Source organism: Humulus lupulus, chromosome 6 (genome assembly GCF_963169125.1).
Source record: "Humulus lupulus chromosome 6, drHumLupu1.1, whole genome shotgun sequence".
In the NCBI taxonomy this organism is placed as follows: Eukaryota; Viridiplantae; Streptophyta; class Magnoliopsida; order Rosales; family Cannabaceae; genus Humulus; species Humulus lupulus.
In genome coordinates this window covers 7879800-7885125 of record NC_084798.1, presented here as the reverse complement: position 1 = coordinate 7885125, position 5326 = coordinate 7879800, and positions in this window count along the sequence as shown.

The following is a 5326-nucleotide window of genomic DNA, read 5'->3' as shown; positions in this document are numbered from 1 at the left end:
TAGCCTTCGGCGATCGACCCTTCTGGGTGAGCTTTATTTCCCACGTAACTCTTCAATTTTTTCATGTACCTTTCAAAAGGGTACATCCACTTCATAAATACCGGGCCACCCAATATAGATTCTTCTGACAAATGTAAGACCAAATGAATCATTAGGGCAAAAAAAAGATGGAAGAAAAATCAACTCCATCTTGCACAATATATGAATAAGGTCATTTTGTGCTTTCCCCATATCTTTAACATTTAAAGTCCTAGAGCATATTTGCCTGAAGAAATTGCACAATTTTGTAATGGTGGTCGATATAGATATTGGGAGAAACCTGCAAACACTCACGGAAAGTAATCGTTGCATTATCACATGACAATCATGTGACTTTAATCCAATAATATTTGTATTACTCTCGAACACTTTCTTCTTCAAATTTGAACAAAATCCATTTGGAAATCTAACTCCTTTTATAAACTGACAAAACGGTTGCCTTTGCACAGGAGTTAACACATAAGGAGCGTGTGGGTTCACCAACTTCCTGTTCTCATCCTCATAAATCCACAATGATTCCCTCACACCCATCTTTTTCAAATCATGTCTTGCATTAGTGGTGTCCTTAGATTTATCATTGTCTAAGATGGTGCCAAGGAGACTATCACACACATTCTTCTCAACATGCATGATATGTATATTGTGTTTTAATTTGTTTGTACACCAATACTCAAGCTCGTAAAATATGCTTTTTTTCCTCCATTTACCTTCATCTACACCTCTTTTACGTTTCACACCCCCAAACTGGACATGTTTTCCTGGAGGACATTTTGTCTCAACTTCTCCATCGAACTCAGTGTCTATTCTCATTTGATGAGTACTTGGCAAGAATCTTTGGTGACCAACATAAGATGTCTTACCGATCACTCGTCTGGAAGTTGTGTCTTCATTACACGTAGGACAAGCTTTGTATCCTTATCCAATCCATCTAGACAAGCTGCTTCGAGCTAGAAAATCGTTCACTGTCCACAAAAGGGCAGCCCGCATCTTGATCATCATGTTGGTCGTACTATCAGTTGTAACTACTCTGTTACACAACAAGGAAAATGGGCTTTTACTTCGGTTTTTAAGCTTGATTTACTTCGGTTTTCGCTAAAATTCGCAACCGCAGTAGTTCGGAGCGAAGTAAAAACTAGTTAAAAACCGAAGTAGAATCCCCACTTTCTACTTCGGTTTTTACATAATAACCGAAGTAGAAAGTGAATATACGCTACCATCCTGTGCACTTTCTACTTCGGTTCTTAGGTAAAACCGAAGTAAAAGGGCTACTTTCAACTTCGGTTTTTACTAAGAACCGAAGTAGAAATGGGACTTTCTACTTCAGTTTTTACTAAGAACCGAAGTAGAAAGGGGACATTCTACTTCGGTTCTTAGTAAGAACCGAAGTTGAAAGTCCCCTTTCTACTTCGGTTCTTAGTAAAAACCGAAGTAGAATGTGCCCCCTTTTTATTTAATATATATTTTTGATTATTTTTAAATGGACGATTTCTATTTATATATATATATATATTTTTTTTTGGCCTAATTTTATTTAAATGGTCTAATTAATATATATATATTTTTTGGCCTAATTCTTTTTCAACAATTTAATTATATGAATTTACAATTATATATATTTTTACAATTGAAATTAGTTAAGAATTTTTTTTGAATGAAAAAATAATAACTTTTATTAATTAAAAATGTTATACATGAGCATATAAAACACAAGTACTTAAGTAAGATAACTAGCCTTAACATTAATACATTTACAAAAAACTATACTTACAACTAAACGAACTTATAAACAAAATAAGCTTACTGATAAATGTATGTCATCAATTGACCTAACCAATCGTGTTGGATTGGCAAGAGATCTGCAATCTCACAATATTGCGTCTTCCCACCAAACTGTAAAATTAATAAATATAAATTAATTTTCTATTGCATTTGATGCCCGTACAATATATAAAATATTTTAGTTTAACTTAAGTCATCGATGTTTTATTTTTTAGCGGTAATAATCCCTAATATTCATGTTTAGTCCCTATTTTAACGCACGAATAACGGGTTTGAGAAAATATGCACAAATTACGTAAAGTTGGAGACTTAAATGCTACATTTGTAAAAGAGCATAGACTTTAGCTGTTAATTACCCTAAAAAATAAACATCATGTTTAATTCAGCAAGCATGCATTATCTAGGTTTAGCCTCAAATGTTAAAGCATATTAATGGATATATATTTATATATACAAGGTATTTCTTAAAATATAAAAGCATGTATTATTTATATATTTAATATTTAAACTAAAATATTATAGAATTAAGTTAAATGCATCAAATAAAAAAAATAATATCATACCCAAGTGCTTTAACACGCCCTGGGTGCTCAGGTGTCCCTAAAGCTTGCGTTAATATGTCATTCCGACCCTTTGCAATGATTTCTCCACTACTAATTTTTTCTTTCAGCTCATTCTGTGGAACAAACCAGTGGTCACTTATATTAGTGACTTATAAGAACTTTATCATTCCTACATTACTTTAAAATACTTGCTTGAAACCACTTACAATTCTTGCTTCAATTTGTTTGTCCAAATCTGTGACAATAACCTTCTTCTTTTCTCGTACTAGGTTCTAGTCTTATAAATTTTTTAAAAAATTCGACAGAGTATCCTCTGTTTCTATAGCATACCGTAATTTCATAATTACCTATAAAACCAATTAAAACAAACACAATAATCAAGCATAGATGAATCCATCATTATTAGGTTCTAGTCTTATAAAAATTTTAAAAAATTCGGCAGAGTATCCTCTGTTTCTATAGCATACCACAATTTCAAAATTTCCTATAACAACAACAACACAAACAAACACAATAATCAAGCATAAATCAATCCATCCTTATATCACCACAGCACGCAAATTTCCCAGAGTCTACTTCACTAATTTTCAAACATAACTTTCACTAAATCTAATATGCATGATTACATTTGCCTTATCTTTATACATAAATTTTGTAGTAATATAAATAAAAAAAATAACTAACCTTCAATATTACTCTTCAATGCACCTGAAATGAACAACAAAGTTCACCACTCAATCAACGACCCTACTAAAACATTACATAATTAGTAAACTACATAATTAATTATCAAACCAAATAATAAAAAAAAAATCCAAACTAGTTAATGAAAGTAATGAACAACACTTTGATCATCTTCAAGCTATTTATTTTTTTTCAAATATTTAGAAAACAAATTTATCTATTGTCACAATTTCTAAAATTCACTAATATACATATATATATATATATTTATAATAAACCTAATTTTTATCACATTATTTAACCTAACAAAATAAACAAATAATTATAAAAGTTAACAAAATATTAATTATATTAATTTTAAAATTCGGAATAATAAAAAAAATAAAAAGAAACATAGAAAAATAAAAAATTATCATCAAAACCATATTTTAGTAATCTATACCTGTTTTGAAGCTCAAAATCCCATTGCAATGACAAAACTCCGGTCAAAATCCGGCAAGAAACACCAAGAAACAATGGAGAAAATACCCACGGCCAAATGCTTTTTTTTTTCTCTAAAAAAAAAAAAAAAAACAGATTTTTGGACTATATTTCGGTTTATAGTGTAGAAAACCAGCAAGAAATAAAGGAAAAACAAAAAAAAAGGGTGTGGATAATGAAAATGGGTCTTGGCTCATGGTTGTTAATGGAGGTTTTTGGGGTTTTTTTGCACAGAGGAGAGAGTAGGGCTTGAGGGAGATAATCGTTCGGGTGTTAAAAAAGGGTTATAAAACCCTTTAACTTCGGTTTTTAAGTAAAAACCGAAGTTAAAGGTGCACAAGGGAATAATGGTTGTGCACATTTCACTTCGGTTTTTAGGTAAAAACCGAAGTGAAATGTACATAAGGGCCGCGTTTGGCTTGGCCATTTTTTTGCATTTTTATTATCTCTAAACATAAGTCACGGGCTTGTGCAACCAAACACGGCCCTCTTTACTATGAATTTTTCACTTCGTTTTTTTTAAAAAAGCGAAGTAGTATGTAATTTTTTTCAGGGCTCCATTTTAAAAAGTGAAGTAAAAGAGTTTGAATAGGTTTTTACTTCGTTTTTTTTGTATGCTCACCATAAAAACCGAAGTAAAAACCTATATTTCTAGTAGTGTTAATTAACCCACAATTCATTCAACTCATCCACCAATGGTCCTAGAAATACATCCATGTCCTTACCCGGTGATTTAGCCCGGGAATAAGGAGGGTCAACATGAAATAATTATCTTTCATACACAATCAAGGTGGCAGATTATAGTTTGCCAACACCACAGCCATATGCTGTATGCCATCGGTAGCTAAGTCCAAATGAACATTTCTGGGATCTCTTGCAAAATCAGGATGCTTGACATCAAAGCCCTTCCACGCAGAGCCATCCACCGGGTGTCGCGTCACCCTATAATCTTTCAATTTCCCAGTGTGATGCCATACCATGTGCTTCACTATAATCCTTGAACTGTATAATCTTTTCAGGGTGTCGATGGAAAGTAACACATCACCTTGTGCGACACTTTTTTGTCTTTCGTCAGTTCAGAAGTAGTTCATCTACTACTTCCACAGACTGGACATGTCTCTTTAGATGCACGCTCATTGTAAAACAAGCAGTAATCATACTGACACACATGAATGGACTCGTATCCCAACCCTAATTTTTTCAATCTCTTTTTCGACTCGTAGTACAATGATGGAATTTTGTTTTCCTTCGGAAATGCAAGCTTTAACAACTTCCGCAATTCATCAAATATGTTGTTAGGCACCTTCCCTCTAACTTTTAGATGCAATAACTTTGCTAAAAAGTTGAGGGATGAAACCCAATCACAGCCAGGATACAACTCCGCTTCAATCTCCTCAAATAACTCGTCATAATACTAACTCGCATTGGGATCCATTTCTACTTCGTCAGTTGTCGGTAAAAGGAAGTCTTCCACAACGTGAATCATCTCATCATCTTCATTCTCATCAATCACCTCATCGACAACAATTTCTTCAACCTCACCATGATGAATCCACTTATCATAAGCTTGATGAAAACCCATACCGATATTTCGACAACATAACGACTATATTGTTGTAGGAAATACTTATTGCAGGATCTTTATTTATTTTCATGCAGTTTACATATTATCAAACAAACATGCAAATTCCTAGAACATGCTCCTATGAAATTGATACAAATATAGAGTAAAGTAAAACTTACATTACGCAACAGAACTGGAACAACTTCATTCTTCAATC